An 18,022-nucleotide genomic window follows, 5' to 3' on the forward strand; every position below is an offset into this window, starting at 1 on the left:
TTAATCTTAACCCAATTTGCACAACCCATTCAGCTTAGCCTTTGTTTATACATCTGCACATTACCGAGTGCATGTTCATGAACTTCCTTATTTCACAAGCTCAAAAATCTTAATAAAAAAATCTTTACTGTCTTTTTTTTTTTTTTTTTAAGTATTATTTAAATGCTGAAGTTTTAGGCAGATTTTTGAGTGGGTAAATAACAATACTTGCAAACTCACACCTGTGAAAGATACCTGAAAGTCCTCAGAGCACTCCAAATGTGGGGTTACCTTCCTAAATAAAACAAGCAAACAAAAGAAACCTTAACAGGTACAGATCCAGTGACCAGTAAATTCACAGAACTGTCTTTCCTTGGAGATTAGTGCTTTCACTGATATTTCACAGACACTTTAACAATAATCCCTTTATATAGACATGCAGATTTGCAGACATTTTTTTTTTTAAACAGATTAAGTGTCTTCCAAGAGTCTCAACTTGAGGTTGTCTTTTCAGAAGCCAAAGGTCAGTATCTCAGATTTCTTCAGCAAAAGCTAGCCGAGGAGCTGACAGTGATTAGCAACGGTCCAGCTTTTAACCAGCTGCTAAGAGAGGCATATTTTAGCTGAAATAATAGTTACCACATCACATGCCTTAAATATCTTCATTGGCATTTTTACTTTGTTTTATTTTGGCTGCAGTCTTTCTGCCTTCTCTTTCATTTTATTTCCTACTCTTCCATCAGTTGGCCCTTTTATCTCCATCTAACTAATGAAGATTTCTTCCTTACATCATTTCAAAAGCTTCAGCTATGACAGCTGTAGATGATTATTTTAATCACCTTTTATTTGTATCTGTTCTGGCTTAACTTTGTTGTTGGTTTAGGTCCATCGTGCAAGGATACAGGACTAAACTAGTCCAGAATTTATTGCAGAAAACAGGCCTCCTCTTTTTAAAATTACTTTCATCAGCTTAGAAAAATTAATGGATTAATATTGGGCTCAGATAAAATGAATTTTCAAATAGGACTGATATCGTTAAGCTGTATTTCTGCTAAATTAGTTTCCTAACAAACTCAGGCTATCCATAATGTTTGGTTTTACTATATCAGAACTACATTTAGAGCAACATTAGAGTTGCTCATATTTATTGCATACCACTCTCCCTAAACATAGAGTTAGTATGGGCTGACATTTATCAGTTTAAAGACATTGGCTGTAGCAGCAGGGTCAGTTTTCACAAGTCTGCTTGAAAAAATCTAGCTCTTAAATATGCAAATATGAGCAAATTTAAGGAATATTTCAGAATTAAATTGTGATATCTCTGATATGTAGGAACTACATCGCTTTAAATGTACAGGAAGAAGGGATGCCAAAAATCTCTCTCATACACAGAGGAAGATTAACTACATTTTCTTGATATTACGGCAAAATAAAAATGCATATTTATATTTAAAAACAGAACTAACCCATAAATACTCTCCACATACATTTAATTAAGACACCAAATTTATGCTGACTATTCACAGGAGTATTTGGTTGGTTATTCAATAGATTTATTCTTTTCTTTACCAGTTGTATTTAATTATGTGAAAAAAAATCAAGACTGAAAATACACTTTATCATACAATTTATTCTCACATTCCACATGTTTTGAGCATAACAACAGAATACCTATTTATTTCACGCAGTTCCTTTGTGCTTTATGGCTTCCCTCGCTTTTTATATTTTAGTATATCAAATCTTAATGATTGGTTATTTTGTTCCAAGTCCCACTGGACCTGTTATCTGTAATTAAATATAAGCCTCTGTGATATTAGTAGTGCTCTGATGGATTGTTGCTTACCTACTAGGCAGCACTTAGAGAAATGGAGGTCCTTGAAAGCAAACAGCATCAGAGCATAAATCAGCTTGAATGAAGACAGGAGTGAATATAGATTTTGTGGTAAGAATGCTCAGGAGATTGTTCTTCGAAGCCCACAGACTGGAGATTACATCCATATTGATTTATCGTCAGACATTTATTGATCATTGGCTAAATGACTGTACAGATAAACATATGTATCTTTCCACTTCTGCCACTAGACCTAACCTTACTGACTATGCAAAACTAAAAGCATAACCTTCTCAAACCTAAAACCTCGATTAAACACTACATGAAGGTTTGTGCAACAACAATGATCTGAAAGGAAACACACAAACCACTTGCTAGTCCCATAAGAATAAAGAGAAGCTCAATTAATAATATTCCAATTTATTTTCAATCTTTTAAGTAAACTTTTCTATGTCTACCCCTGCAATTCTGAAGTCCCTTTGCTGTATTCCTTGTTACGTCACACACACATGGAAAAACAAACAAACAAAAAACATGGATCCACAGTTAATTATGATTTTCAAATTATAGACATTGCTAAGAAGAATGGATATCATAGGAGACAGACTGCTTGTCTAATGAGTAGGAGCTGTCAACAAATTCCTAAAATGATTTTCAGTTAGTCTTATCCATTCACACTCTGTAGTATGATTAGAAATAAAAATCCATTTTAGGGAGCTGGTATATGTAAATCCAGTGTTTCAAAGTTGCAAGTGTCCAAGCCAGTGAAGCTTACCTTCAGCGTACCCTGCCATTTACAACACATTGTTTTGATGAAATCTCTGTGCAGCTACGTTCAGCTCTTGGACTCACACAAGAACAAACAATATACCAGCAAAATTAATAATAACCAAAACACAAGCTTGCATAAGCTAAAATGAAGCAGAGAAGAAATATGCAAAGGAAAGAACCAGTTAAATACAAAGATGAAACCAGCAATCACTGAACTAGCAATCTAATTTTAATGAGCATAGCAGTTTTGCTGTGGACATCTATAAAGGATTCACACACTAATAACCAGAGAGGTTCATCTGAGCTCAGCCTTCACTAATCAACACTCTTTCACATCCACAATAGAAAATAGTACATAAATACTCTGCACACCATCAATTACATAAGGCCTAGATGAAGATTTCCCATTAGTCTCCTCCTCCCCAGCAGCAAAACACGTGGTGAGGAGAGACCAGAAGCCTATGCAACTTTCAGGCACTCTCCCACCTCAAAACCTTCCAAAGCTAGTTGGTAGGAGTGCTTGAACTTAATCACTCCCACTATAGAAAAACAGAACAAACCCACTAAAAACATTTTCTACCTTGTTCACAAGATCTTTCTTCCAAGGAGTTTTTCTTTCTGACATCCTGTGATAATTTTTTCCAGATAACTGAGGAAGTCCTTTAAAACCTGTTACTGAAAGAAAATCCCCTGCACTTCTCCAAGCCATCTGGCCTCCTGATCTTTGTCTCTCTCCAGCTGCTGCAGCTTGTAATTAGTCCCAGCTGAATGGCAAGTTAATGTCCTTCAGCAGAACCACATGAGGCAGATACATTTCATTGTAAGGCATAGACCAATATTTACCGATTAAAAGTAAAATTTTACTATATTCCTTTCTTTGTCACACATATGAAGAACATTGTCTTGGAAGTTGAAAAACTGAAAGAATATATATTACTTTTTATGATAAAGCAGAAGTGAAGAAAACACCTGTTTACCGTTAATTCAAAAATTGAATGAGCATACACTAAAGTTTTTCCACGGGAAAAAGAAATCATTAGCTGTGAAGATAAAATAAAGACTTATTTGCAAATAGCAAATATTGGTTTTGTAGAAAATGATGCCAGAAGGCAAAGGTTAGAATTTATTACTGTAAAGAAAGCTTTAAATTAGAAATTGTTAAGTGAAGAGAAATTGTGCTGAGCTAGAACTATGAAAATATACCTAGTAATATTGAAGGTTAACTTAACGTATAATATGTCACTAGAATGAAAATACCTAGATTAACTATATTATCAGGAACACTTTGAGAGAACTGCAGAAAATGAAATACTGAAAAATAATGATTACTTTGGAACAGAAAAGCCCATTGCTTATATTTTGTTTTATGGAAAAGAAAAAAAAAAGAAAAAGAAAAGAACAACAACAAAAAAAAACTAATGAGACTGTATAAAACTATATTTTCATTTCATGATTATAGCTCCAGTGAAATGTCTAAACCAAAACAAATTTTGTTCATTATTGTTCATTATTTATGTTGTTATGAGAACCCAACAACAAAGTTGGTTTATAAGCATTAATGAAAATTACTCTCCCTGCATCTATATACCCATACTATTAGAAGTGTGGACAATTCATAATGAATAATGAGATTTTTTTTCATATTTACTTCACCAGCTTGAGGCTATAGCATACGGCAATTTAAGTGAAAAATGCAGAAAGAAAAAAAAGAAGAGAGAGACAGTCCTGAAGGAAGGAACAGAAATGTAGGTGTCAGACATTCCCCATCAATTACTGGGCTATGCTCATCCACATACCTATCCTTTCTCTTTGTAGCACTGTTTGATTTCCATTGTTCATCAGAGCACAATTTCAACATAACAGAGGCAGAAAGTACCTGTACTAGATTCATTTCAGAAAAACTTGCTAAGGAATGCCTCCAGGTATTTCCAAGGAAATCTCTGGGTTACAGCAGGGAGAAAATACCTATGCTTGGGGGGTCAGAAACAGCTTCCCCTCTCTCACCCTTGGCATGCTCTTTGGAGGGGTCACCGTCAGCCATTAACATGAAAATCTGGCCTGCCTCCTTGATTCTAAGCACATATTTAATTAATTAATTAATTAATTTATTTATTTATGGCACGTAGAGATTTTGGATATCTGGAGCTGAATTTCACATTAATTACACCAGGTTAACCATGAACACAGCGATTTAGAGCAGAGGTTTATGGACCCTTGGATACCCCCACCGGGAAGCCAGAAGGAGCTAATTTCCCGTGATTCTCAGGCCAGGAATACCCACCCTCTGCAAAAGAAAAAAGAGTGAAACACATCAAGTGCCTTGAAAAGCAATGCCCTACCTTCACCTAGGATAGATGAGACCTGTTTTTCTTGGTGGCTGGCACAGAGCCTTCCCTCTCTGAGAGCTTTAAACACCACCATTGCTGAGATGTATCTGAATTAATACCTCTAGACTGATGCTGTGCTTTCTCAGTACTCACTTGGGTCGATACAGCAGAGCATTATTTCAGGTATGCCTGTATACTCCACAGTTTTACTGAGACTCACATAACCATAACTATATTAAAAACAACGAACAAACAACCTTCAATTTTAAATATTACTATTGAGTGCTGAAAAGAATACCATAACACTATGTGTGGCATACAGTAGTGTTTGATAAAAATACTACTGATTGGCAGCCATGTGTCCCTAGTTCTGCTCCTGATTTTGCAGCTGACCTGCAGTGTAAGACAAAATGAACCATTTCTATCATGTTGTAAGATATAACTAAGAGATAACCAAAATTTGCTTTTCCTTTTAAAATACTTAGAGGTGGCTGGAGGAACAGCAACATACACATGGTGAGAGCAAAAAGCTTGAAAGCCAAACTGGGCACAAAAGGCAGCAGTCTGATGAATGCCTTCCTGAATAAGATCTTCATATCATTTTTTTCAACCCTCTAAATAACTATAATAAACATAATGTAATTCTTCTACAGAACATTACATTTGATGATACCATTTGGTACTGTAATTTCTGTGAAGATCTGAATAGAATCACGTCAATTTTGGCTTTGACAAAATGAAGCTAATAACTACCAATCAATCAATTCTGCTCAGATTAAAAATAAAAAATAGTAATAATAATAAATAAAAAGGTACGATAGACATACATTACAAATCGGTACAAATATTATCAAGTGAATCTATTTACTTTGAAAAAAATTTATTGTGAAGACCAGCTATACCTACAAATGTATTTTGTACTGGGGAAAACATTTATATCTATACACTAATCTTCTCTTTTACAGTCAAGTTTATATCCTATGTGTTACCATGTGGCTAAGTAGTTTTCTCAGTGTTAATTTCTTAGTCTTCCTTCTTATTTGAATGATAACAGCTGGGAACGCTAGCATATTATAAACTGCCAATCTCTTTGGAAGCTGCAGTTACAACCATTAAGTAAACATCAGTTATTAAAATTAAGTCTTCAGCATGCTGAGAAGCCTCTGTTTTTCTTTCGATTACAAGCAAATGTGTTAAAAATGAGGATGGTGTGCTTCTTTGCTGCTTACTCCTCCTGCTAATTGTAAAATGCACTGTTTATGACAATCAGCACAGTTTGTTGTTACAAAGAAAGTCATCCAGAGGAAAGATGGTTTTTGTAAAGTATCTTCTTTACACTACTAACATTTTACATTATTTTCTTTGCAATAATGTTTTGTATAAATGTGTGGCTTTTAATGATGAAATGATTTGGAATTGGCATGGGGAGACAGAAAGACATCTAGATGCCTTTTGTGAGGGAAACGCCATGCTAATTTTTCAAACTATATCCAAGATTTTTATAAAGTTGAGTATTAAAGAAATGCACAGAGCAGGGATAGGACCGGGATGCAACTGAAAAGTGGTAAAGAAGACATAAGGAAGAAAGTCAAATTTAGGTGGACAAGCTGCAGAAGGACATAGCTAAATTAGGTGGAGGAAAACGTGAGGGGGGAAATGACTCTCCCTCATATCCTGGGATTAGATGAGAGTCTGGCCAAAATTAAAGAAGAAAATGTTAATAATCTAGCCAAGGGCTATTAACTGAAAGAACTGTAAATCCCACTTGTTCAACAAAGCAATTAATCTTTGAATAACTCAAATCAACAAGCAAGTTATTGGAAAGAACAAAGTTTTGCCTTCTACCTTCTCACATGACAGGAGATCAGTTCCTTATCCCTATACATGAAGAAGGCTGGGCCAAAGATCATATTAAAAGTGTAGAAAACAATATCGAGGGTAGTTTTCCTCTTGCTTCTGTATAGTATAAAATATATATCTGAAGGGTAATATTTGTTGTTAAAGTTGACAGATTCATATCCTAATTAAACAACAACCCTATTTTCTTATGTGATGTGATGCAGAACTGCCAAGCCTTCTTTGCCTAGTATTTGTGCTTCAAAGCATTGCACAAAGTAACTGAAAAATAGATAGCTGCATTGCAGGTTTGAGTTAACACAATTTGTTTTACCCATTTGCTTTTCCTTCTATATTTCTTTTTCCTCTTTTTTATTTGTTTTCTCATACACACACACACAAAGTGCTTCAGATGCCTCGTATATGCCTTCTGCCAGCTGAAAGTCCTGTTGTGCCTCAAGAAAACCTTGTTGATCAATACCAATTCCATGTAACTTACTGTGTGTTCTTTGATCCTTCTCAACTAGTTATTAAAAAAACATGTCCTTGTGTTAGTCATCTACACACAGAATTTGGGGTTTGAATTCTGCTGTAGTGATATGGGCACAGATAGTGTGGAAAGGAAAACATGATTCCATCTGGACAAATAACACTGATTGAGTTATTTTAAAAACACTTATCACTTATGTTTGTATGTGTAAAATGAGATAACAGATCTTTTCATATTTCTTTTAACTGAGAAACACTCTCCAAGCCCAAAGAGACTGTTTCAATAAGTAATTCTAGACTGATGCATCTGCACTGCGATTATCTACAATAATTTATAGTTTTGTCAGCTATGCATTACAGGGTGTATATATAAACTAGAACCAGATGGTGGACTATCAGCAAAGGTGTAAATATTGTATTTACCTTGAGAGTTTTCATGAGGTTTGTTTGCTACCACATTCAGACTGAAAGCAGAAGACATTAGGGATGAACTATAAGCTTTGTACAGATTTTACTGAGTGAATGAGAATCTGGCCCTGCAAGTGGTCCACAGCAAGTGTGTGAAGCACTGCTAACACCAGCCACAGCTCTGCCCAGCACACCAAATGCTGCCAATCACAAAGTCCAAAAGAGAAAGAGGTCCACTTCATTTTAACATTTTTCCTTACTTTCTTTAATAGGTCTTGTTTCAAGTATGAAATTATTCTCAGGTGGGCAAGTGAATTTTAATTTTCCACCTAACAGCACATCCCCATCAAAAAAGAGAATAACAGGTCCTGTTGTCACAAACTCCAAGTAAAATGCTGGACATGTATTTGAGTAATAATGAAATTTCAGCTTGTTACCAACCAAATCTCAGCCATCTAAAGCTTACATTTATAGAAACTTAGTATCTACAGAATAAGAAAAGCACCCCAAATGAACTATGGTTAAAATTTTGTGAATGAGTTCCTGGACCTGATAGGAAGTTCGCTAAATCTTGTGCTGCCTCCCTAGTTACTGATTGTTCCTACTTTCCATTGAATGCACTGAAAAATATATTTATGTCTATACATTATAAATATGTGGAACTGGAAAGCCTTCTAAAAATGAACATTTAAAGGACAGAGATTTGAAGATAACCAGAAACGTTTTGTCACACTGAAGAACTAAGCGTAGAATATATCTGATATATGTTGATTCATCAGATATTCTATGAATTACTTATAAAAGAAGCCTTCACATTGCTACTATGGTATTTTCCACCATACAAGCTCTGTCTGACATCCTTTTTGGAAATGCTTCTAATTTATATGAAAGGAAGTATATGAAATCATTGTGCATATTGCTGTTTATTTTTAATTTTCTATGGGTTATAAAATGCACACTGAGAACCAAACGCAAATCGTTTCCTCTTCAGTGTTGCTGAACAAGATATCAAATTCTTAATGAGGAAAAAAATGGAGCATCAGTTTGTTATGCATCATATTCATGAGTACATACAGAAAGGATGAATAGATGGCTGACTGTAATAAGGAATAGCAAATGATATACAGCACAGTAGACATTTTCATTATACATCACTTCTCTTCAGCTACCAAAACTATAGATTAGCAACGATGCTGGGAAAAGGAGCACACCTGACATTTTGGTGCTCGATTCAGCTCATACAAATGAGCTAATTTTCAATAGATCATTGCAAGCTTAACAGGACTTCCTGAACATCTTATATTTCCAAATTAGAGATGCAAAGAGCAAAAGTATAGGTTCCTCTCCTTTGCATTTTGTTGACCAAAAAAAAAAAGTGTCAGTGAAAGATACGTCTCATTCAAATGAGTGAAATATGATGAATGATAAAAGAAAAAGACAATAAAAATAAACAACACATTCAGTGTAAATGATTTTTGCTCATGTTTCTAGTTTTTTTGTTTTTTTTTTTTTGTTGTTTTTGGCCTCTAACTATCCTAACTAAGGCCCTAGCATAGCACAGGACTCCCAGCAAAAAAGAAAGTCCACTGAAGTGTTTTGTGGTTATTTATTTCTTTTTTAACCTATGTAGAAGTAAAACATGCTTAAATATCCTGATGGATCACATCACATGTTTCCTAACATGGAGAGCTATTTTTATCTCACAATTTGATAACAAACTCTTTTATGTTTACAAAGTATTGTGACCATGACAAGACTAACTCCTTGTTTAACCTTGAAAAGTCATATTTACCTTTGATTCTTAGCTACAATTATTGGTTTGATATAGGAAGGTGAGTATTCCTGAACATTAAAATATAAAAATATAAATTGTGTGGGCTAAATATGAAAAATGATTCCTTAACCATGCACCTCTACACCATCCTACCTGCCAAATATCTTTTTTCCTCCTGGCCTCACACCAAATATGATCGTGGTCAAATGCACGATATGAAGCCCAGGGCTATGCACTATTTTCTTTGCTGACCTTTGTACAAACTGGTTTATCTAGAGCAAGAGAAAGAGGAAAAAAAATAAAAATAAAAATCTGGGATTAGAATATACCTTTCCGCCTGAATAAAGCATTTTGTACAAACTGTGTGAGGAGTACTTCAAAAAGGGTAGGTTGTCTTTTTTCCACCCTTTATTGCTACAGCCAAAGCCTGAATGTTTTGTTATTCCATATGTTTCCTAGAGGTGTTTTATTCGAACAGGTTCTCAATGAAATACCCATAATTGGAAATCTTACGACACACAAAAGAATTCTTACAAAATTTCTGGTAATTGTACTTCTGGTGAGAACCAAAGATTTTGCTCCTACACACCACCAAAATATAATGAAAATAAACTGTATCAGATAGGAAATGTGGACTGTTCAGCACAAGCAGAATCTAAAAGAAAAATAACTCTATACGGACATCAAACACACACCAAAAAAAATAATTACAATTTAATTCAATATTAAGCTTTTGGAAAATATTTTGGATATTGTACTAAGTTAAGAATAGTATAGATAACATTATTCTAATAATTCTTTCAGTTGAGAAATGCACTTTCTCTTTTTTCAATATAAGGAATCTAACCCTACTTTATAAAAAAAAAAATAACAAAAGGTAATAAAGGATTATTATGGTTTCTCAAGTAGGCAACCAGTTGTATTCATAGAGTGCAAAGGGGCAATGAGTTGCTTGTTTTGTGGACAGTAACATCTACAGCTCTATTACTGTTCTTATTACAGCATATAACACCTCATGCATGCAACATCCACATTAATTATTCATATGCAATTTATAACCAGAAAAAATATAAATGAACTATTTCCTTATTAGTTTGCTATGTCCCCTTTCACAAAAATGAGATGGATCTAGGAAGCAGGAAGGAAAACAATGGGAGACTTTTGGAGTAAGGCTAATACACATAGCCAGAAACACAACTGATAATGAGGATGATAGACTTGCCTGCAATTTTGCAGTGACTAATTAGACAGCTGTGTAGAGTAGACTTCCATGGAAGCTACAGAGAAACAGACTAAAAAAAAAACAGATTTGCCTAGATCCAATCTGAAGATGAGCTGAGATTTGCCAAAATTTCTGAGCAGTGGGGTTGATTTCTCATTAACTCTGTTTTACTGCATAACAAAGCTTTGGGATAAGCAAATATGATTTGTCATCCAACTTTAAAATTATAGAAACCTGTAATAGTTCATAGCTTTGTTTTCTATTCTAGCTTCTCTCTCTTTTCTCTACATGTAATACCTTTGAGAATAAAACCCTGTTAATGTTCTACTGCATTTTTAATGAAGAATAATAAACTGTTAAATCATATATCTATCACTATGCTGCATCCTTAAGTTAATAAATTAGGAAAGTCTTTGACAGTTGTGCTCATACTATATGAATAGAAAGTCACCAAAACATGGCTGGTAAGTGAAGAAGGAACAATACATACTAGTAAGAAGGAATAATACATACTAGTGTATATCTACTAACTACCTCCTGTCCTACTAAAGCAAGACTGTCTTTCTTTACTACCTGTTTACTAAAGCAAGACTAACAGTCCATGAATGTTTCATAAATACACAAGCATAACTCTGTAAAGGACAAAAAAACAAGGCAATATCTTGAGATACAGCCATCAGAGATGCATACTGAGATAATTGTCATTTTCCTGAACTATATAGGGTCATCTTGTTGGCTTTTTTTGTTTCTTTTTTTAAATGCACACATTTCTCATCAACAAAACAAAGGAGAACACAAACCTTAAGGTAAGATCCATCCTCTTTCTTTCTGAACTTTTGGAAAGTCATGACCTTGACTCCATTCCTTTTGTTGGATGCTATGAACTATGCCTATTCCTACATGTGCAACTAGGTGAAAGAAATTCACAAAAGTTAGCTTTCATCTAAATCTTGACCAAAAGCCTGCTACTTACTTATCAAAGCTCAGTTCTCTGATCTAAGTCACCTACAAATTGATTTAAGAAGTGCTGAACACTGCAATCAGAAAATCAAAGAGAGGTAAGCGTGCTATGGATATCTGAAAGGCATACCTCAGACAAGCCTAACCTCAGACAAGCCCAGAAAAAGAATAAGGATTCTCTGCAGGGTGGAATCCATTACGGACTAGGACCCAAAGTTAGGAGAAATCATCACTGGGGATTCATTGCATATGATGCTGTTAAATAAGACAGATATCAGAGCTATTATTGTGCATTGTTACCACTGTTTAGATAAAACCAAAGGGATGTGCTAGTACTGCTAACACATCTGATTCCACTTAATGACATCAACAGGCATGTGCTTGTTCACTAGAGAAAGAAGTTCTTTTTGATATTCTTTAAGGTTCTCAAAGGTCACATAAATTTTTTAGTGCTACCCAGACTGCTGCTACTAGTGAAAGAGTTGATGAGAGCCAACTATATTAAAACCAGATTTAATTTTAATGATAGTGAACTGCCTAAAAAATATCCACTGACCTTGTAAGGGAGCATGGTTATATATTTCAATATCTAACATTTAAAACCTCAAGGTCTCCATTGCAGCAGCTAGGCCAGGCTTAGGCTAAAGAGCACTGCAGAACTTCTCAGTGTCAGCCAAAGGGACACAATTTGCTGCTCCTTAGAGAAGCAGGCTTCCAGTTTTCACTTGCTTGAAATGAGGAGAGTTCTTTGGGAAATGGGCTCTACTTTTCCATCAAAGTATGTTTGTGCTTTGAAAGAGAACAGAACTCTTTTCTCTGCCTCCTCTTCCCCCTTACTAGACAAAGCCAGATGCTGCCCCAAAGACAGGAATAGCTCTGACCTGCAATTCAGCTTCCTCTGAGGTTACTGGTCACCACTCTGTGCTCTGCAACAGAGATGGGGCTTGGACTTGATACTCTTCAGTCTCTTGTGCAAAAGTAGTAGGTTGCTCTAGTGCATTGTTGGCAGGATGTAGATTCTGTTGTATAGCACCCATGTGCAAGCTACTTGGGGCTGTTCAGCACTGGTTATTGGCAGATACTCACTCATCCCTCAGGTATAATGTACAGAAAGGATCGTAACAACCTTGTGAGGACTGTCCTTTCATCAACTTCACTTTTCAACCTGAATCAATAACCAACATGGAACAATAAGATGCCCTTAGACACCATCATAGGCATAAAGGCTGGTTCACAACTGAGTCTGCTGAAAGCATACCAGGTCCATGAGTGGACGTGACTAGACCATGGGTCAAACACCTATTTCACTGTGTTGGTATACTTGTTCCCAGATTTAGGATTTATCTTCTATTTTAATTTTATATATGTAGTTGCACGGGCTCCTGAGCACTAAATAAATCTTAATCTCGTGCCTGAGTGAAGAAATAGAGCAAAAAGTGATTATACATTATATTTCTAGTTTTCCAATCTGCTTACCAGATTCTTCTTTTTTAATATGTGCAAGTAGCAAGAGTCTATTGGGTCAACTAGCTTATAATTAATTATTGATTAGATATTACAACCGTATGCAGAGATTCATTTGGAAACCAAAGTGCTTCCTTGGTACTTATGTTAGCATTTATTAAATATGCATTATTAATCTGAATTATGTTGTGTTCAAATGTAAGCCCTTAGAGCAAAGATAATGATCACAGCATTAGTATTTGTAAAACAGAATTGATTTTCCAACTTCACCAAATTAGCTGAAATACAGGATAGGCTGCAGGTATTGAGGAACGAATGCAAATAGAGGAAGTAGGCAGGCTTAGGTTTTTAGATATACCCCAATGCAATAAGTACAAAACAAATTTAATTTATTCCAGTAGACAGTGTACGCACAAATAAGATTTAAAGGTCTTCAAAAATACTTTAAGAAGCTTTCTTCTTATATCTTGGGTCACAAAATTTGTATTCCAGAAAGAGTCCTTGCAATGTATAAATATAAATAATTTTAGTTTTCCATAAGCAACTCTTTTATAGAAAGCTAGTAAAACTTCAGTAAAGTAAATGCTTGGACATTTCACTATATAAATTGAAATAAATTATTTTTCTTTCCTTGTGATTAAATGTAGTTATGTAGGAAAGAAACAAGATTGCATCATTTGAGAAATATTACAGATAATATTTGTGATATTTATTTGGGAGTTCTGAGATTTGGCATCTTAAAGAGCTCTTGAAATCTCACCACGAAATTAACAACATACAAGTATGCTGTGTACATAAATTTTTATAGACAGATCCCAAAGTATATAATATTATAGTGCTCGAATATACATGATTTCAAGGAATATGGTCATGTCAAGTGTCACTTCTCATTGGAAAAATTGAATTTTGATAAGAACAAACAACTATAAGCATCCTTATATAAATACTCTGTCATGGCCTGTTTTATGCAGCACATCATACAAGGGTTAATTTTAACATTAAAACTTGCATTAAATAAAGCAAATAAATAAAAACAAGAAATCCCCAACTGACCCAGTAGCACAAAGAACCAACATTAGGTGTCTATATTACAGGGATAATTTCATGCATTTGATAATATATTTGTCTAAGATCCTTTTTAATGTTTTTGTTGTTGCCAAAATTATCAACTGTTTGCATTTTCATATTTATTTTCATATTTCTTTCATATAGAACATGAATTCAAAAAGAAAGGTACTTATATCGTTATAAGCTTCACACACACACAAAAGTAGGGTACTGGGTGGAAGATAGAGTATTTGAAAATACCCTTTCTGCCTTTTTCTTCTTAAGACTTCAAAATTATATTTAAAAGCTGAGAAGAAAGAGCATGCAGATGTGTTATTTTGTAATTACATAGTGTGCAGTTTTTCCAGAAATATTCTTGAATATATGGAAGGGACTGAGAGTTTAAAACAAGGCCTTTGCCTCATCCTAGCATAGCTAAAATCAGTTAAGGGGTATTTCAATCTTTGTTTTGTTGTTGTGGATTTCTTTGGCCACAGACATGAGGTATGTATTTCATCTAGAACATAGCTACTCAACATGAAATGTAAAGGGAGTACTGTGACAGAGAAGGTGGATATTTGTAGTTAAGTACGTTCATTGTACCTACTAACCTACTTAACACTTTGCATGAATAAAATATTGAAGAAAAAAATCACTTTGGGGCACACTTGTCTTCAGAATTTAAATACAGAGAAGAGCATAATACTGGTTTGATGTTTGCTTGCACTAAGGGAAAAATGAATATTAAACTGAATGCAGCAGGTTTAAGGCATGTTTGCGTGTATATATACACACACACAAATTACAAATAAAGAGCAGGCCAGGGATTAGGAAAACATCTTTTTGCATTACATATAACACTGTTTTTTATCCTTACCTCTTGTTCTATGTCTGTATTGTGTTTTTGCTGTTTAGCTCTCCCTTCCCTATAATTACTTGTAAGCTCAAGTATCTTTACTTGTTATTTCTGCTCAAAAAGTTCATAAGAATTAACTTACAATCACATCGGTTGGAATAAATGAAAAGAAATGTCAATAAAAATTAAAGCTTAATGCAGTGCACGCTAAAAAAAAAAAAAGCATTTTCATCTTTAAAGTGCAAGACAGTTTATGAGAATTTTTTCCTCCATTTGTACTCATAAGCATCTACAAGTATTAAATTACATACACAAGAACTTATCCATTGTGCTGAAAATACAACACAATTTTCAGTGAACAAGGAACAGAATAAAGTGGGATATGAAAAAAAGGCATTATGTCTAGTAGATTACACAATGTTGGTTCACATCTTTGAAATTAAGCCAAATTATTTTACAGGTGAAAACGTCTTTCACATACCTACATTTATTTCATCACGTATTAGGGAAACTTCATTTCTGATCAAAGCTAATATAATGGTATGTGACAAATTATTAAACTGTATCTCCCTTATTATTGCTCAAGAGACAACCACATTTTATTTAAATAAAAAAGTTTCTACTATTGAATATATTATTGCATTTCTGATTTTTACACATCTGCAGTTTAACATGTTTCAGCAAAAAAAAAATAAAAAAAATTACACATTCATTTTCACAGATTCAGAGCATGTGGAGTGAACATATTTTAAAGAGTATGTGCACCAGAAAAAGCAAGATTAATTTTTATCATGCAAAGACAGTTTGTAAGCCTTCTCACCACTACTCCCACAACAAAAAGCATGTGAATATTTCAAATAGATTTCACACAGGTGTATGTATGGTCTGGAAATATTTATTTGGAATATGTTGACTGTATCAACAATTTATCCCAAGAGGTTCCCACATGCATATACTCTGTCATGCCATCATATATCCAGTATAAACAGGCATGCACAAATGTCCTTTCTGTCTTCTTTCTCTCAGGAAGTTAATTCAGTAGACTCAGGTTGCCACTTTAGCAAGAGTTTGATCACAGGGTAACAGCAAAAGGAAAAATGGAGAGAGGAGAAAACAGTGAATGACAAAAGAAGCAAATTAGAAAAAGAAAAGAAAGAAGAACCTGCTGTGAAAGTGCAGCTCAATCAAATAGTGAGTTATCCTCAGGTACCCAATTAATGACTGTTAGAAGTGAGGATGCTGGAAGCTGTGCCTTAGCTGGCGTAAAAATTCAGAACATTATTGAGGTTAATAGAGCAGGCGAGAATTCACTCCCTAGTCTTTGATAAAGGTTGGATGAAAGTCAGAATTTTAATTTGCTAGGAAATCTAAAAATATATTTTTCATTCGTATTTCAAAAGAAAATCAATAGTTTTCATTTTTTATGAAATAAAAATCCTTCCAAAATCCAGCTGCTGGGGGAAGGAAAGAGGGGAAAAAAAAAGAAAAAAAAGAGGGAGGGGTTGTTGTTGTTTAGGATGGGGCTAGATGCACTGCATGCTTGAAGGTAACTGTATTCAACTACTTTGGGGGAAGGCAACCTTCCTTGCATTTATACAGACCACAAAATGTGTGTACTCTCATTTTTAGTAGAAACAATAACAAGAGCTGGGGATTGTCCTGTTCAATACTTCGTCTGTGGCATTTTGTTCACATTAGCATGCACTGACTACAGTTCCTGTTTGTGTGCATACAAACAAACCACCACCTCTGCTCTCCCCCCACTCCCTCGTTTTCCCTTTTCTTCACACATGTTCCTCCTTAGAGCTTTTGTGCTTAGAGGTACAGTCTAGCCCACAGACATTAATTTAATTTAGTGTTGCTAAATGTCTAAAATGTTATGGTCTTTTTCAATGCTTTGCTTAAAAAAAGTAAGGAAAGGAAATATTGATTTCTAATTTGATTAGGCTGTAAGATTTACAATTTCCTTTGTTCAATTGTTAACTAAGGTCCTACCCATCTATTAAGTATTTTATTTGGAGATAATGGGTGAGTGCATTGTGATATTTTTTCATTGCTGTCACCCATCATGATTATTTAAGTCTAATTTCAAAATGTATGAATGAGAGCAGTGTTTGTGTCCTTATTCAGGCATTAGATCACTGCTAGCCCTGTGCAGGCTTCACAGCCTTCATATGGTGAAACTAGAGAAAAGCTGGGGCTTAAGGTCCAATCATTATGTCCTTGAACAAAATCTTTCATTTCCTTTTGGAATTTGAATTTCATTTCTAGACCAGTCAGAATGTTTGTAACCTCAGTATGACCCAAGTATTCCAGGCTGCACTTGTGCAAGACCTAGGTGCCATAAAGCACAAATTTATGACAGCAGTTTACTAATAGGTGTACACTTAGGACAGGGACAGATTCTAACAAAAACACAGATTACAGGAACTGTAACTTGAAACACATAAAGTAACTGAAAATTGATTTTAAGATTGCCCAAAACCAGTTTCAAGTATAGGATCCATTCCTCTAAGCTAAGTGTGTTTTACTTAGCGTATGAAATAATAGAAAATGTTAGCTCAAGAGCTAGCACTCTTAGAAAAAGATGTGTACTTAAAAGAGAAAAGAAAAGGTGTTACGTTAGTAACACCTCATTCTCACTGTGCTTAAGTTTGGTTTTCTAGTGTTACAAAAAGAAAATATACTCAGAGGTATTGGCCTACAGCTGTACAATATCTCAGGATGATCTGGAGAATATTAAGGATGGGCATTCAGGATGCATGTTTATGTATTGTGGAACATCATTAAAAAGTACAATGAACATACATGTAATTCTAGATATAACTTAATTATTTAAAGTACATATCTGAATACAAAGTAACTGGTACTTAGATGAGTGAACTAAACCACTTTGAGTGATAGCTAGAAATGAATTTAAATTGCAGCAAAGAAGATTCAAATATTAATTTAAAAAATCTAAGAATATTGAGGCAAGGTGGTAATTTCTCTGTCATTAGAGCTCCTTAAGACAAACATCTTTTGGGAAACAGAGTATATGCACTAAGATTCAATCCCA

General features: G+C 34.6%; 1 protein-coding gene across 7 annotated transcripts in view; it reads right to left on the reverse strand.

Annotated features, from left to right (window-relative positions):
- LOC310898179 (uncharacterized protein) overlaps positions 1-18,022 on the reverse strand; it is a 467,382-nt gene that overhangs the window by 320,033 nt on the left and 129,327 nt on the right. Inside the window, exon 1 of one of the 7 annotated variants that reach the window (XR_014583054.1) lies at positions 3,162-4,350. The exons of the other annotated variants lie outside the window; for them this stretch is intronic. The gene's annotated coding sequence lies outside the window, so the exon portion shown is untranslated. Of the gene's footprint in view, positions 1-3,161; positions 4,351-18,022 lie in introns of those variants that run through there. 7 annotated transcript variants of the gene reach the window in all.

The sequence above is a fragment of the Anser anser genome (genome assembly GCF_964211835.1).
Source record: "Anser anser genome assembly, chromosome: 4".
Lineage (NCBI taxonomy): Eukaryota > Metazoa > Chordata > Aves > Anseriformes > Anatidae > Anser > Anser anser.